This window comes from Haemaphysalis longicornis, unplaced genomic scaffold, assembly GCF_048455015.1.
Source record: "Haemaphysalis longicornis isolate Haplotype H1 unplaced genomic scaffold, Haemaphysalis longicornis Haplotype H1 scaffold_9, whole genome shotgun sequence".
NCBI lineage: Eukaryota > Metazoa > Arthropoda > Arachnida > Ixodida > Ixodidae > Haemaphysalis > Haemaphysalis longicornis.
In genome coordinates this window covers 116305604-116323411 of record NW_027526460.1, presented here as the reverse complement: position 1 = coordinate 116323411, position 17808 = coordinate 116305604, and the positions used below count along the sequence as shown (strand labels likewise).

General features: G+C 47.1%; 1 protein-coding gene across 1 annotated transcript in view; it reads left to right on the top strand.

The window, feature by feature from the left end:
- The first annotated feature begins 2734 nt into the window (after positions 1-2734).
- The window catches only part of LOC144153930 (thromboxane-A synthase-like), a 58825-nt gene continuing 43751 nt past the window's right edge, over positions 2735-17808 (top strand). Inside the window, exon 1 of the mRNA XM_077685703.1 lies at positions 2735-2857. The gene's annotated coding sequence lies outside the window, so the exon portion shown is untranslated. The remainder of the gene's footprint in view (positions 2858-17808) is intronic.

Sequence of the window (17808 nt, the reverse complement as noted above, 5' to 3'; positions counted from 1 at the left end):
TTAACTTTTTGCACTCCATGCAGGGTGTTGGATTTTGTGTAGCTTTGGTAGGAAGGGGTGGGAAAGATTGGGGTTGAGCTGTGGGGGAAACCATCTGATCCCAGCTTACTTGTGCCTGCCGATCCAGTTGATCCCCAGGTGACGTGGTGCATAAGGCCCCCCTGGACTTGCTTCTGGAACGGTAGCGTTTCGGAGCAGCAGGCGTAGATGAGCGGTCTCGTGAGCGACTTTCATGTGGTGATAGGTCCTGCGGTGTCCTGGATGATTGAGGTCGGGCCTGTCGGAGTCGTCGTTGTTTGAGAACGAAGGGTTCAGCGTAGCTTTTAGTGCACCCAGGGGACCCAGAGAGATGGGAGCCGCCGCAGAGGCTGCACGTAGGGTTGCAGGCGTGTTCTGGTTGTGGATTTTGGAGGCCACAGACGTGACACACCGCAGTCGCTGGATTAGGGCAGGCTGTCGCTCGATGTCCAACCGTGTGGCAGGTGCCACAGACGGCAATTGTTTTCTTGTAAATGGAGCAAGGGTATTCTGCTCCGTATAGCCGTACTGTATAAGGTACTTTAGGGCCATTAAAGGTGATGACGGTGGAGGAGGTTCCAATGCGTCTGACAGTATATACTTCGTCCACCGTCTGGTCAATGTTGTTCAGGATTTCGATTTCTGTAAATCTTGTGGGCACGCCACGAATGACTCCTTTGATAGAGTCGTCAGGTGCAAGTCCATACAGTTGAACAGGGTATTGCTTCTTGTCGAAGATGAGTTGTTTAACTTGGCTGAGCAACCTCGCTGCCTCCGATGACGGGGTGCTGAGTGTAGCTATGTTCTGCGTGACGTCCGCCCGTAATCGAAGATTTGCCTGACGCCACGTGGCGTTTATTGTGTAACGCCAAGGAGAGTTCAACATAGGGAATGTAGCCGAGAGCTAGTCTGCCTTGGGGTCTTAGCACCAGCTTGAAGTCGTCTTTAGGTAAAGGCTTGGGTTTCACAGCAGGCTTACCTGCTTGCAAACGAGTCGGCATGGTGGAAGACGAGACTGGTACGCAGGTCAGGTCAGAAGAGGTGTCTTTACGCTGACGTCGTCTTTAAGCTTTGGAGACAATCTCGATGAAATCTTGCAGCTCTTCTTGATTTATAGGCTCACGGCTTTCGTCGATCTGAGCTGAATCCATTTCATCGTCGGTCGAGGTGGAGTTGGTTGCGACTGCATTCGCAATGGTTGATTAGTCGCCGCTGCTGGTTGTGTCTTGCATAACTCCAGTGCTAGGCCTACGCCAAGCGTAAGCCAGGGGCTGGCGTAGTATAGATGTAGCTTGCAATATATTTCACCCACTTGTCCAAACGAGGTGTCAGGATGACGGCAAATACCTCCTGAATACGGTGGTATGATTGGGATACGCGTACCCCAAAGAATTACCACATTGTCGGCTAAAAATACTCGAAGCCGGTGTAGAGCGCTTCGGGCCTTTTACTTCTTCTTCTTCTATCTGTGCGAATGATCGTCATTGTGAGCACGCCAACACAATCAAATCCGCTACCTGTAGTAACCTTGCCACACATGTTGCGTCATACCCGAACGAGCCCTCGTGCGAGCCCTTCTTTGAGCATTGTCATGTCCTTAAGCGCTATGGTGACCAGAGAACACGCGATCGATATCTGTGAAGCTTTTTCGATGCACGAGCGAGAGGGCGCATGCGTCAGCAAACTGTCTGTCGACTTGTTGCCCATGCCGATAGCATTTCTAAAATCTTAACTGTATCTTGTTTTTAGTGTTCTCCCTGAATGTTCTTATATTGCGTGCGCGCAATAAAATTTATTCAGTTGTTAGTAAGCGCCCGTTTTTGTCTCTTCCTCGTCTTCCGCGCAGTTTTATTGCGCTGTCTTTTGCCTTTATTGTGAACCATCTAGCCCGTCTTCACACTATTCTAGGACACCGACCCCTACAATCGGCATCGCAGAAGGCAACAAAAGCACTTCTGCATTTTATGAAGGACACAGGCTTAGCCGAAAGACTATAGTGCCCGCAAAGGGACTAAAGTGTGTGCGCGGCCCTGCTCCTATCCCCTCTTTTTCGCCTGCCCTCTCTTTCATCCCCTCATCACCCCTTCCCCAGTGTCGAGTAGCAATCCGGGCTCTAAGCCTGGACAACCTCTCTAACTTTCCATTTGCTTTCCCCCTCTCTCTCTTTATACAAAAAAACGCTTCGGGTTAATTTCCGGAAACTGAACTATTAAGCAGCGAGCATTTTGTTTTAGCTATAAATTAAAAAGTACAGCGAATAACGAAAATTCTCAAAAGCCAGTCGCGGTATGCACAGTTGAGTACTGAAGGAAGGAAGGTTAATACAGTGCATAAAAGGCAGGGAGGTTAACCAGGTTACAGTCCGGTTGTCTACCCTACGCATGGGAAGTGGGGAAGGAGGGATTTAAAGAGAAATAAAGGGTATTGAAATGACAGGGAGTAGAGCTTGAGGAGCAAGAAGAGAAAAATTAAAGATAAGTACAAAAAACAAAACAATAGGCGGTAATGTTCACAAAAGAGCAAGGGGGGAGAGGAGAGAGTAGTGAACGCACACGTTCACATTCCCGTAGTGCGTTGCCCGTCCGCTGGCTACGCGAAAAAATTGAGCCGTACTAAATTGTTCGATTATCGCAGCCAGGTGTGCCATCGGAAATCTGTTCAGTGATTTAAACTGAGGAAACGCGTCCGCTCAGGAAGAGGTGAATTTCGTTTGGCCATGGAGCTGCCTGCTGTCGGAAGTGTTGTCGCTAAGAGTCGTCCGGTATGGGTGGACTATTTAGTGTGCGTTAAAGGCTATAGAACTCTCGGTGCTCACTCCGCCAAGGGGACCACATTCAGGGTACGTGAATACCTAATCCATCCCGCCCCATTCTAGTATTTGTACCACGCATATTTTTTTCGCGCTGCTCATTAATGTTCCCACACGTGTGTTGGTGTATTACTCTTCACATTTTATTAGTTAGAAGTCAGGTTTATTATTGAAATTCCCAAGTATCACTACTCTCCGTGGACTTCTGCCAAGTATTGTACATGTACAGTAGAATCTCGATAAACGGAAATCGCCTAAGCGGAATTGCCGCTTAAACGGAGCAGTAGCCTGTAATTTGGTTGGTTTTGTATTCGAATAAAGTAAATTCAGATACCTCAGTTCTTCGTATTCAGACAACTAAAATTTCCACGTCACCGTATAAACGGAACCAGAAATGGAACTTCTTGTGAAACCCGTTGGCATATGATTCAGCTTTTTGCGGTCCCCGCTGTTTCGTTCTTGTTTTTTTTTCGTGTTTTTTTTAGCCTCGTTGGCCTCGTACGCCTCGTCTCGTTGGTGGTCAGCCGCGCTAAAGCAACGAATGTAACATCACAGTTCTTGTTCCAGTCGTTCGGCCTCGATTCAAGACGCCTAGGTTACAGGGCTGAGCTCCTGCCGCCTCATTCTCCCCATCGTGGTGCTGTTCACGCTTCATTACAGCGTTGCCGTCTTCTAAATTCAGTGGCTCGTATGCACACGCGAAGTTGAGGCCTCTAGGCTCCGTAAAGATGCAGTGGCAAGGACTGAAACAATAATTGATGCATTTTGTAGTGCACAGCGACTCATTGTTTCCAAATCAACTTTGTGAATGCTATGCCTAAACCTCTTGTGGTTTTCTGGCTTTCTGAAAACCTATCAGCTAAATTCACCTTGTAGGGCTTAGAGTTTCATGAAATGGTATTAATTAAGAGTGTGTCCGCACATAAATTTGTACTTTCACATATCTATGTCAGTAAACGGGACTTCTCTTAAACGGAACTAATTTTTTCGGTCCCTCGAAGTTCCGTTTATCGCGACTCTACAGTGCAGAATTATTTGTAGCCATGCAGCCACGCTGCCAGTTGTACACTCCCGGGGTGCTCGCCTCGTAAGGAGACAAACAATCCGCATATCGTAGACAGTCCCAGTCACTGTACTCCTGTCCGAAATAAAAAATTAAATCGAAGCTTTCTGTGCCCCAATGATCGCTTCCGGTGCACGGCCGAATGCACTGCAGGAACGCAAACTCCCCACAAGCGCCTAAACACGAAATCGGAAGCAGCGGTATTGCAGGAAATGTTTTTCGTCGCACTTTTTTCAGCTCATGTACATAACATTCGGTGGCCTATATATATATATATATATATATATATATATAAATACCTCCTAAATATATCTCCTAGGGACACACTGTCCCTAGGAGACCTGAAGTTTGACTGAAGTATATACAACTTAAGGTCATCAAAATTGTGGCCTGGTTGGTTGAAATGCTGCGCTACAGCTATATATATATATATATATATATATATATATAAGAAAAGAAAACTCTGACCAAGTTAAAAGCACGATTGTTGCAAACGTTTCAGCAAAGAGACTTGCTTTCGTCAGGGCAATCTCTCGCCTGGCTGGCACGCTTTATATAGGGGTAGGTCCCCAGGTGAGAGGGGAGAAGGAAAGAAGGAAGTGAAACTGAGCAAGCGGATTGGTTTGGGAGTATGTCGGGGGAGATATTGAGGGGCAAAGAAGGTTGTATAGTTTGAGCCACGAAGTAGGTCACAGGGAAGTCGGCCGGTGGTTGATATTCGGGGAATTTTTGGAGAGAAAGGATGAGAGGGTGTTTGTTGACCCGCCGCGGGGCATACGGAAAGGTTCTCAGAACCGCCGGAAGCAGACCAGGCGGTGAGAGTGGGGTCCTCATCAGAAACTATCTGCAAGCCTCAGGTCAAAAGAAAGGATAGAGAAGGGGGGAAATAACTAGGTCAAGGAAAAAATAAGAAAAAAGAGAGCGAAAAAAAAACAGGGAGGGAAACCACACAAACCCACACACAAAAGAAAAAGCAATGACCCGGAAATTGAAATGGCACGTGTCACCCGTGGCAACATTCCTGGAACAGGCCTGTCCAGAAACTCAAAAACGAAAAGATAAAGTTAGAGTGACGTACGGGGCACAAGACTACGCGGAGTAAAAAAAAGAGATAAAAAATAAATAAAATGGAATTCCAAAAGCAAAGGTTGGAGGGATGCGGGCGAGTATTAAGCTAGACACTAAGGAACGAAAAAAAGGAATTAGGTGACCAGGTAAGGACCAAAGGGACCGGTAATAGTCTTTGGATAAGGTATATGCAAGCCATTGCTAATTTCTCTATTCCCGGTGAATATCGCAAGGATTCCAAGTTGCCCCTAGACGCATTAATTCCAGTCGGTTCCATGGAGTGGAATTTGTGAATTAAATAGGATTCTTGGTATTTCCTGTCCCTAGGAGACCTGAAGTTTGACTGAAGTATATACAACTTAAGGTCATCAAAATTGTGGCCTGGTTGGTTGAAATGCTGCGCTACAGCTATGGAGCATTTGCTAAGAGTATCTGCCCGGTGACCATTAAGACGTAGGCTCATAGGTTGACTCGTTTCGCCTATATACTGTTTGTGGCACATTGAGCATTCCAACATATACACAATGTTCGATAAAGTGCACGTAAAACTTGAATTAATCTTGTGGACATAATTACGGGCTGTGCTTTTTACAATGCAGTCGGTCTGCAGGTGCCTGCAAGTCTTGCACCTGGGGCGGGATCAGCTGGCTATGACTAGTTGCTTTGAAGGCCCTGTTCATAGCATGCACTAAAATATCTTTTAGATTCCTGTTTCTCCGGTAGGTAACCTTTGGGGCTTCCGGGAAGGTCTTTCTAAGTCGGTCGTTACTGGCTATAATGGGGTAGTACTTGCGCAGTATATTGTTTACGTTTGGGAGGGCATTTGAAAATTTAGTTATTAGGGCAGGCGGCCTGGCGCTTTCGTTTTGTCGCTGTTTGGTGAGCACGTCATCCCTTATGAGATTAGATGCACGTTGGTACGCCTGATCGAGCGAGCTTTTGGGGTGGTTCCTGTTAATAAGGGTGGACTTCAGTTCATCTAGGTGCTCTACTTAGTTACTGTCATCACTGCATACTCTTCTAAGCCTGGTGGCTTGTCCTACAAAGATCCCTTGCTTTCAGTGTCTCGGATGATGGCTTTTATAGTCTAGGTACTGCTGCCTGTCAGTTGGTTTTCTAAAAAGCGTGGTTTTAAGTATACCGTTGTCTAAAATGACGGTAGTACCTAGGATGTTCACTTCTTTTTCAGAATACTGGCAGGAGAATTTAATAATCGGATGCGAAGAATTGAGATGAGATATACACGTTTCTAGAGTGGCGCGCGACCGTGTTCCCAAATCATGAAGATGTCGTCTATGTAGCGGAGGTAAACCTGAGGTTCATGCGGAAAAGAGCTTAATAGAGTGGCTTCAAGTTGCCCCATGAAAATGTTGGCATAGGTCGGCGCGAATGGAGTACCCATGCTGGTTCCAAAAACTTGCAAAAAGTAAGAAGAGTCGAATTCAAAATAGTTGAGAGTTAAAACTAGTTTTAACAAACTTATGTACACTTCTGGTGCATTCTGGCGAGCCCGATTATAGCGAGGATGAAAAGGGTTGGGCTTAGCACCCCGCTTCGAGGAACACCACGTTGAATAATGTGCTGCGTTGTTTGGCCGTCTGCTGTCATTTCAAAGAATGATCTTCCGGAAAAGAAGCTGCATATCCATTTCTAAGTTGCTGAAGGGTGGCTAGGACAGCCTCGTGAAACACATGATCATAGTCCCCTTGGTGTCAAGAAAGAGGGCTGCTGAAAGGCGTTCGCGGCTTTTTTCGTGCTGTATAAACGTTACTGAATCTACCACAAAGTCAATAGAAGAACGCCCTCGTCGAAACCCGGCCATAGCCTCTAGATATGCGTTGTGGTATTCGAGGTACCACTGTAGCCGCGTGGGGATTATTCTTTCCATGGCCTTACCAAGGTAGCTTGCCAGGGCAATAGGATGGTACGATGCCAGGTCAAGGGGACATTTGCCAGGCTTTAGCAATGGAACGAGAAGGCTTGCTTTCCACTATGGGGTACGGTACCATTTGTCCATGTCTGATTCAATAGATCCAGAAGCGTTTTGTCAAGTTTCAGAGTCAAGGTGGCATAAGGTTGAGTACGTTACTCCGTCATGACCCGGTGGCAGAGTGAGCACCGAGAGTTCTATAGCCTTTAACGCACCTTTAATCCACCCATACCGGACGACTTTTAGCGACAACGTTTCCGACAGCAGGCAGCTGCATGGCCAAAAAAAATCGTCCCTTCCTGAGCGCGCGTGTTTCCTCAATTTATCGCACTAAAGAGACTTCCGATGGCACAAGTGCCTAGGATAATCGAACAATTTAGTACGGCTCAATTTTTTTCGCGTAGCCAGGGCAACGCACTACGGGAATGTGAACGTGTGCGTTCACTACTCCCTCCTTTCCCCCCTTGCTCTTTTGTGAACATTACCGCCTATTGTTTTGTTTTTTTTACTTATCTTTAATTTTTCTCTTCTTGCTCCTCAAGCTCTACTCCCTGTCATTTCAGTACCCTTTATTTCTCTTTAAATCCCTCCTTCCCCACTTCCCATGCGTAGGGTAGACAACCGGACTGTAACCTGGTTAACCTCCCTGCCTTTCATGCACTGTATCAACCTTCCTTCCTTCCTTCAGTACTCAACTGTGCATACCGCGACTGGCTTTTGAGAATTTTCGTTATTCGCTGTACTTTTTAATTTGTAGCTAAAACAAAATGCTCGCTGCTTAATAGTTCAGTTTCCGGAAACTAACCCGAAGCCTTTATTTTGTATAAAGAGAGAGAGAGAGGAAAGCAAATGGAAAGTTAGAGAGGTTATCCAGGCTTAGAGCCCGGATTGCTACTCGACACCGGGGAAGGGGTGATGAGGGGATGAAAGAGAGGGCAGGCGAAAAAGAGGGGATAGGAGCAGGGCCGCGCACACACTTTAGTCCCTTTGCGGGCACTATAGTCTTTCGGCTAAGCCTGTGTCCTTCATAAAATGCAGAAGTGCTTTTGTTGCCTTCTGCGATGCCGATTGTAGGGGTCGGTGTCCTAGAATAGTACTAGAGTGCGAAGACAAGGCTAGTTGGTTGATACTGAAGGCAAAAAACAGCGCAAAGAAACGGCACGGAAGACAAGAAAGAGACAAACACGGGTGCTGACTAACAACTGAATAAATATTATTGCGTGCAGGCAATATAAGAAGATTCAGAAAGAACACTAAAACAAGATACAGTTAAGATTTTAGAAATGCTACCTCAATGGGCAACAGGTCGATAGACGGTTTGCTGACGCATTCGCCCGCTCGCTCGTGCATCGAAAAACCTTCAATGATCTCGCGTGTTCTCTGGTCCCCGTAGCGCTTAAGGACATGACAATGCTCAAACAAGGGCTCGCATGGGGGCTCGTTCACGAATGAAGCAGCATGTGTGGCAAGGTTACTGCCGGCAGCGGATTTGATGGTGTTAGCGTGCTCACGATGACGAACATTCGCACATCGTCCCGTTTGTCCTATATGCGAGCCACCGCAGGACAGGGGGATCTCGTACACTGCTCTGGTCGTACACTCAATAAAACGCCTTGTGTGTCCCTTGTTGCAGACGTTGCGCCTTGGTTCTGCCGAGTTCAGCACCTTGCAAAGGCCGCCATCTTCTTGGGAGTAGAAAACACGACGCGCACCCCTGAACGTTCCACAATCCTTTTGAGTTTGTGCGAAACGCCGCAAACGTAAAGGATGGCTGTCGTGGTCCTGTATTCCTTGCGCTCCTTGGCAGGTGTTCCTACCCGCTCTTCCGTCAGCAACTTGTTTGAGTCTGCGGATGAGGTCCTCAGGGTATCCTGATGCTTGTAGGCGCTTCACCTGGTCCAGGATCATCGCCTCTATTTGGTGATGGCACGACTGAAAAGGGCGTTCTTCAAAACGGCTGTGGCCACTCCGAGCCTCTCTACTGTGAATGGTTGATTGTCCAATTGGTTGAGCTCGGTGGCCAAAACACGTCTTTCTGATGAATACTGCGGGCAACGGCCAAGCACATGATTGATTGCCTCTTCAACCTCGCAGTCGTCGCTGTGAGCACTACTGGCCATCCCGATGAGGAAAGAGTAGGCTTTTATGAGAGCCACTTCCAGCCAGTCTACAAAGTAAAGTACACTGTGATCGAGACAGCTAACATGGAAGGCGGCGCTGGAGTAGAGTGTTGGTTATGGAGGCCACACAAGCGCCACACAAGCGCCTCAAGAAATAAACGCTTTTCATGGTCAACCTGCGCCTCACGCGTTATGTAGCCGACGTCTATGCGATTCCGCCATTCGCACACATTTTTTTACTTTACTACCGCCATTCCGGCATGGTCGACACGAAGAACTTTAGGCAAGATGTAGATGCTACCGGAACCAACGACGCAGGACCGGTTTTGCACACATCTGAAGTTTGATTGATTGATTGATTGATTGATTGATTGATTGATTGATTGATTGATTGATTGACTGATTGATTGATTGATTGATTGATTGATTGATTGATTGATTGATTGATTGATTGATTGATTGATTGATTGATTGATTGATTGATTGATTGATTGATTGTGGGGTTTAACGCACCGACGCAACGCAGGCGATGAGGCGTGCCGTAGTGGAGGGCTCCGGATTAATTTTGCCCACCTGGGGATCTGTGACATGCGCCGAAATCCCGTACACACGGGCGTTTTGGTTTTTGCATCCGTCAGAAAAGCTGCCGCCGTGGCCAGGAATCGAACCCGCGACCTCGTGCTCAGCAGCGCAACGCCATAGCCACTGAGCCTCCGCGGCGCGTACGTCTGACGTTTACAAAGAAGGATAAGATAGCACCGTAAATGAAAGGCGGGGAGGTTAACCAGGTTACAATCCGGTTAGCTACCCTACTCATGGGAAGTAGGAAGGAGGGATTTAAAGAGAAGGAAAGGGTGTTTAAAAGACGGGGAATAGAACGCGAGGAGCAAGAAAAGAAAAATTTTAGGTAACTTCGAAGACAAAACCATGGCCTAAATTGAACGTGCAAACAGAGTACCTGCAACACACACGTCTAGACCAGTGTGTGTGAATAAATCAACGTCTCTGTGCGCATCAAGTTCTTCAACATTATCGCCATCATTTTCATCACGTCATAAACTGGCGTAGCAAGTTATGCATTTTAGCCCGGCTAACATCGCCAGACTTCTTTAAAGGTCGTTCTCTCTATCTCTCTCTCTCTCTCTCTCTCTCTCTCTCTCTCTCTCTCTCTCTCTCTCTCTCTGACCACATGACGAATGAAAATTAAAAATGGTACACGTTGTCTCTACAATCGTTCAGAGAAGCATGTGTCCTTTCAAAAACGAAGTAATATTTTTGTGGCCTTTGGGACTGTGATTGGCAACGCCTGTGACCTAAAACAGTCTGCTCAGTTAATAGATGCTTGTGGCGTTTCCGCAGTGCGGCTGACAGGTGCAGTCTCTGCGTTGCAAACATAGCACAGTGATACAAGAGGTGTTCTAATGTTTCGTCCGTGGCACACACGTCAGAAGTAGGGCTGTCAGCCATGCCGAAAGTGAAGGAGTAAGCTTTAGTGAGAGCAACTCCTATCTAGAGGCGGCATAGTAGGATGGCATCCGAGCGTGACATGTTAATCTCTGTAGCTTCACAATGGCAGAACATCTAACCGCCTGCCGCAGTGGTCACAAAGTCTTAGTGTGCAAGTTTAAAGTAGTCAATGCAAGTGGGAACGTGTAAATGATGAAAACTTCTGGATTCAATAAATGCAGTCTATTCAATACGTGTCTTCATTTAACTTAACGATTAAGTGCTACCCTCAGCAATCACTGCACTGCGTTCTTTCATACTTTGTCTTCGGCACTTCGCCATGTGAATCGCACGCAAGATAGATTTGCGCTTCAACCATCATCGCAGTTAGACGGAGGGATGATCAGTATTTATTTATTTATTTATTTATTTATTTATTTATTTATTTATTTATTTATACATCCATTCATTCATTCATTCATTTATTTATTTATTTATTTATTTATTTATTTATTTATTTATTTATTTATTTATTTATTTATTTATTTATTTATTTATTTATTTATTTGAATTCTGTCTGTATTTCTGTCTTCTCATAAACACCGTTGCCTTAGTTAAACCTGCGCCTTTTTAGTGCTGGTAACATGACCCGCTGATATTCTAATCATTGTTTATCGATTGCTGTTCTTAGCTGAGGCAGTAGGGGGTAGCATATATATAATCTGGTTTGTGCGGTTTTGTTAGACAAAACCATAACGTTATCTGAAGGGAACTTCAGTAGGAGACCGACCACGGCTCGATTCACCTACAGCATCATTAAAAGCTACATAAAGGTATCAAATGTTCATTCACATTAGGCACTTGCTACGGTGTGCCATGTTCTTGTGAGACCGTATAATGCGTTGGCCCAGGGAAAGTTGGTTTTGGTGTTGACAGCTTTCAGCAAGGTGGCTTATCTGCACGTAGCGTTTAGCCTCCTCCATTAATCTCGAACAAACATTACGCCGGCTATAGTTCGGTGCTTCTTGGCGTTGCAAATCTGGTAACACAATCAGCAATTGTGATAAATTGTGTACCTTATATTGTATTGTACCAGTTCATATTGGTACCAGTTCATATGTGAGTAGTACGTCTTACTAAAAATCGCGAAACTTGCTCCTGAAATCCTGCCTCGAAGAAAGTGAAACAAATTTTTTAGCAGGCATCGTCAATAGATGCAACTTACGTGTTGCATGCCCCATCATGTCCCTCCATGCTGTCCCCGCACCCACACTGTGTTACGCTTTCGAACATTAGGCGAAGCCGCAGCAAGTAAAATTCTGAAGGTCTCGTTGCTTTAGCACGTCAATCGTTTTATATTCAGAAAGTACAGAACTTGCAGCAATCTAAAATTATCGGTTACAACTCACCGTAAATGGAGACAAAATAGACAAAATACAAGCGTGCGTCTTTAGAAACACTGCTTCGTCCCGATAGAAATTATACAATTCTATCTCAAGCTTCGAGTAAAACTGGAGATATTAAGGAAAACCGATGAGGCCGTGGATATTCCCCAGCCAATTTCTGGCGAAATCCTTATGACGTCACAAAACATTTTTTGTGCGATTGAGGGCTGCCGATCCAAGCGACCACCAAAAAACATCCCTGGGCAGTTGTAGTGGGGCCTCTCTCTCCGCTTCATCGAATCACTTGAATGCTAACGTACAATTAACACATTGATAACTACGTTTTCTGTTGCGGCCTCTACTGAGTCGCTCGTGCCCCTCCTGCGTAACTGCAGCGCGAAATTTAAGTTTTTCAATATTTCTTGCGTGTTTTGCGTAGAAAATCGTCGTTTAAGGCGGCAACGCAGCTGCGTGCTTTGCTGAAAGCAAGTTCTTTCAAATTGAACATAGTTACTTTGTTTTCATTACGATAGTAGTAAGCATTTCTCAGTTACCTTACCGTATTAAACCCTTCAATAAACGGGCCATACCATGAGTACTGTCGGCAGATTTGCGCACACTCAACCAGAAAAGTTCATTGAGTGCGCCGTTTCCCTCGCACCGTACTGTCCGCTGATTTGCTGACGTCGGCAGGGACGACACTCTCGCAAGTCCGCGGGGGTCAATTCAATGTATTGTTAGCATTCTTAACGTGTACAAACTAGACGTGACCAACGCAACCGGAAGGTAATACTGAGCGCCAAATGGCCTAAAAAGAATGTTTTTATGAGTGAGATGCATTTAAAAAAAAAACATTTATAACCAGTGTGACGTCCTTGCGCGACCCTCTCACGTACGGCCCCCCTTTTTTTTTATACAATTTACCCAAAAATAACACTTCATAATTCCGCTAATTAATCGTATGTATATGTTAATTAATCGTGTGTATGTTAAACGGCCAAATGCAGCTAAACAATTTATGAAAGCATGCACTCACGCGCAAGACTTGAATGGCGAAGCTGTCGGAGGGGATCATTGAACGACACAAAGTTGAGTTTTGGTATCGTTGTGGTATCGTGGTTGACGTCGACGGCATGGCATTTCAATGACCTTATGTTGAGCAAGGCGGAGTGAGCTCGTCGTTTTGGTCGACATTTTCGTACGCCACTCTGCAAGCGGGACTTATCGTCTATAGCGGGTCCCTCTCACAAAAATGGACTTTTAGTTTTAATAAAGCTTGTATTGGGGTTCTATAGAGTGAATAAAAACTCAATTAAAACTCATACTTTGTGGACTGAAGTCGTGTAGAAGTCAATAAACCTTTTGTTGCACACTCAACCAACATTTTATTGACTTCAATATTTTGAGTTTTAATACACTTCATATTGCGTTTCTTTAGAGTGAACCAAAACTGCCGTCGATGGAAATTCCATAAACTTTTTATTGCAGAATGCAACAAGTATTTTATTGCATTCAATTTACTGAGTTTTAACTGACTGAGTTCTGACAGAGTGAATGTGCTGAGTTTTAACGAGGTCATTCGAAACCCTAATTTGTAGACTGGTCATTTCACATGCAATAAACTTTTTATAACAAACATGCCATTTTAATAGACCCTGTATTGCATTTCTATAGCTGACCCACGGAGGTCTGGCAGTTTATCGGCGCATATATGTGGGATGCTATTGCGCCACGTGCATCGGCGCAGGAACCGAGATGGCGCGATGGACGGCCGTCACAACGTCTTCGGAGCACTCGGGAGCGGTGGCTTCTGGGGTGACGGACATCCCCGCCGGACATTGCCAGCCCCTAAAAATCTCCACTGTTAAAACTCAGCACAAAACATGACTCACAGGCAACAGGAAGTTACGACTACAGAGACCCGAACCTGGAGTTTGCCTTGCGACACTAGAACCTTTTTTTTTTTTTTTTGCCGTAGCGGCGGAAAGCGGAAGTTGTGGGCAGGTGGTTGATAACCTCAGCCATTGATGGCGGCGCTGTTTTTTTTTTTTTTTTTTCGTGTGCACGGAAATCCGCCGTGCAGTGGTTGTCGTGCGGCGTGTGTTCACACAAGCAGTCCCGCTGAATCAGCGCTACTTGGTTCGCGCGGCGACGAACACTTTGAAATTTTGATTTTCCCTCCTTCCGTCCCCGTGGCAAACCGGGCTTTGGCTGAGGGGGAGAAAATTCACAATAGAAAGAAGCAGACGGCAGAGACTCCGCCACTCGCTCTCATCGTGGCTTCGCTGTATCTCGCTCTCTACTAATGCGACCTAACCGACCTACCCTTGAATCTGTGAAATGAGCCTCTGTTTTTGCCTGCTTATGGAGCCGGAGGGCAAGTCCATCTTTGTGGAGAGGGGACGCGATATTCGGCCTGCCAGCACTACCAGTGTTGCAGACCGAGATGTGTAGGCCCGGCCGTTGGAGCCGTGAGGCTGTCGGAAAGAGGGGAGTTGATTTTGTCGTGCAGCCTGCTTCGGATCTGCGATTGTAAAAGACAAGCGCAGTCCGGAATTTCTAAGCGAAAGCAATGCTAGCTTCTCGTTACAACAAGGCATTTGCAAACCCACGAATCACGCAGAAAAAACACCATCCACACGAACGTTCTTGCCAGCACCATGCCGCAAACCACGTTTCGCGTCGGGAAACGCGCCGCCCGGTGATGAGGCACAGCGGCAACTTCCGTTGCCGTTCTTAAGTTGTACCCCGGTATAGCCGAACGATTCTACACCAGGGTGTATACCTGCGACGTTACGCCAAAGGAAACTGTTGAGAGTACAAGCTCAACTTGCGATGTCCCACCAGTAACTAAAGAGGAATTATGGAAGGTTCTCAACGGCATGAAAATGGGAAAAGCTGCAGGTTACCATGATACGATCAGGGTTTTTTTTTTTTTTTGAGGAGGGAGGAGGTATTGTACTGGAAAAGCTTGCTGTACTATATTCGGAATTCTTGAAGCCTCAAAAAGTTCCCACAGATAGCCTGGAAAAGAGCTAACATTATTCTGACTCATAAAAAGGTAGATCCGAAGGACCTCGAGAATTACAGACCCATCAGCCTACTATAACTTGTTTAGAAGCTCTTTACCAAAGTTATAGTTAGCCGCATAGGTGACAGCCTGGATTCCCAACAACCCAGAGAGCAGGCTGGGTTTAGGAAAGGGTAGCCAACCATGTAACACATCCATGTCGTCAAGCAAGTGATAGAAAAATCCGCAGAGTACACTAAACCCCTTTACATGGCAATTATAGATTATGAGAAAGCGTTTGATTCCGTACTCATCATAGCCGTGCTAGGTGCACTAAAAGACCAGGGAATAGAGTAATCTACATAAGACTTCTAGAAGACATTTATAAGGAATGCACAGGTAGGATAACCCTGCACAAGCAAAGCGAAAAATATGCGATTCGTAAGGGTAATTTTCGATCCGAAAGGAAGTAAGACCGGGAGATGCGATTTCGCCAAAACTATTCACAACATGTCGGGAGGGGATATTTAGAAACCTTGACTTGGGAAACGTTGGATTAGACTAAACGGGGAATACCCTCAGCCATTCGACGTTTGCGGACGACATATTCTTGCTGAGTGAGACTGCAGAACACGGGGAAACAATGTTTGAGGAACTATTATACACTACAGAATGCCGTATAGACCAGTCTCAGCCATAAAGTCCAACAGCTGCTTGTAAAGAGGACCATTCGTCCACCGATGAGTATCGGGCGGTCGGCCTGGGCGATGTCCTGGGGATATCATGTGCCGCATTCGGGCTGGTTGGAGTCCTGGACATGTCACCAGGAGGTGGTCCAATGTCGCTTCCGCAGCGGAAGCGGGGCAGTAGGGGAAGGTTGCATGAGTCACTGCAAGGCTAGAAGTCCATGTTGCACGAACAGAAGGCGTCAGTGCAACGCCCAGGCGAATTCTCAGGAGCATGACCTCCTCACGGTGGGTTAAGCCGCCAGGAAGGTCAGTCCAACGCGGAGGAAGAAGGGCACGCAGGGAGCGCCGAAGAGTTCCCGCAGGGACAGCTGCAGAAGCAGGAGCGGGTACATAACTTGCGGGTAGATAACTTGCATTGGCTGCGGAGGATGAGCAGCCGAGTCGGCCTCGACATGGGCGGGCGTGCTATCGCGGGTCCAGACGATGCGAACAGGGCACGGGAACGCTTTCAGTACCCGGTGAAGATCGCATGTAATGCCCAATGTCCTGTCTACCCGCCTATTTCTCGCGTAGCCTGCGTTGAGTCTGTGTACATGATCAGGCAAGACGGTGAGGCAACACAAAGACAAGGGCCTAGGGCACACAAGCAATCACGGATGGCGACGAGCTCTGCCAAAACCGAAGGGAGTGGTGCCTCCGTAACATAAGTTACCGACGGCATAGCAGGGCAAACTAGGCTCGTGTGGTTGATGCCATCGTCCACCTCTGCATCTACATAGACCTGGAGGCCATCTGGTGTGTCGATCGGGAGGAGTGGGTGGTTCTGCTACACTGGCCGAATACTTTTAGATGCAAAGCATCTCTTAGTCGACACTGGCCGAATACTTTTAGATGCAAAGCATCTCTTAGTCGACCCTGCGTCATCCGGCATCCGCACCTCTCCCCCTACACTATAAAAAAAGAAATAGCGGCGCCCGGTTTCGATCCCATGACTCTCTGGCCGCAACGGGAGGTACGTGGCGCTCTTCCCACTGCGCTACAAAACCGAGACAGGAGCAAATTCTACGAACGCGCCTTATGTCCTTGACTCATTCAAACTACGTCAAGAAGCTACTGATACAACGAAGGCATGCGAAGCTGAATGTCAACAGAAACGACGAACTGAAAACTTTAGAGGAGGATGTTGAATTTCCCGTGGGAAAGCTGTGGCGGGAAGCGCCACGCGCCTTGTAGCTTAACCAGAGAAGAGGACGAAGAGGGCGGGCAGCGGGGTAGGAGAGTGAGCACGCAATAAAGAAAGACGAGAACCAGGAGGTGTTCGATCAGGTAACGGCGGTGTCGGTCTCTTCGCTGTCTCTACATTCCTCTGTCCCTACATTGGGGTTCACACTACGTTCCCATTCGTGCTCCGATAAATGAAACAACACAACGGCAACACAATGGAACCTACATGGAACCCCTATGATGCTTCGCATCCTCCTCATGGTTTCCCACGGGAAGATGGTGTAATTTTTTAAGTGCGAATGCACTTTATAAGCGACCCTGAATTCCGTTGACCGCCGTCCGTCCACATAGCAACAGCTGCGGGTGCGCGCGCTCCTCGTCTTCCTTGGCAACGGGGGGAGATGGCACATACCCACGTGGGAGATTGGCCAGGAATCTCCTCGTCTTCCTTGGCAACGGGGGGAGATGGGCGCGCGCTGCCTGGCCGCTGACATGGCACATACCCACGTGGGGGATTGGCCAGGAATCGGGCGTGAGAAGGGCTAATGCACCCGCTTAAAGGAGTACTGACACGAAATTTCAAAGCTGAGATCCGCTCTAGCAATCAAGTACAACGACAACACAAATAGGTGTCTGTGAATAAATGCATCTTTCTTTCTTTGTAGTTGTGTGTGTGTGTGTGATCTCTCTTTCGCGAACATTACCGAACCGCGCAAATTCAACTCCTGCATTCGCACTTTCACATTCTTCCCCTCGGGGAAATGCGGGGAAATTTTTATACGTCCGAGGGGCCGGTTGTCGGTGGCCTCTGTTCGTTGCCATAGTGGCGACTCAGCTGGACGTGGCATCAGAGGTGATGCTCTTCACAGTAGTGCGCTAGTGCGGCGGCGGCAGGAATTTGTGCCTCCGCTTGAAGGGCCGGAATGCAGGCCATGAGAGGAAGGCTAGTGATCACTCGCATTGCTTCCCTGTTTGCGGTTATAGGCTCCGTGCGCTGGTATGGTGGCGACACCGGCGCCTGAACAGCTAGCGCCACCTATGGCCAC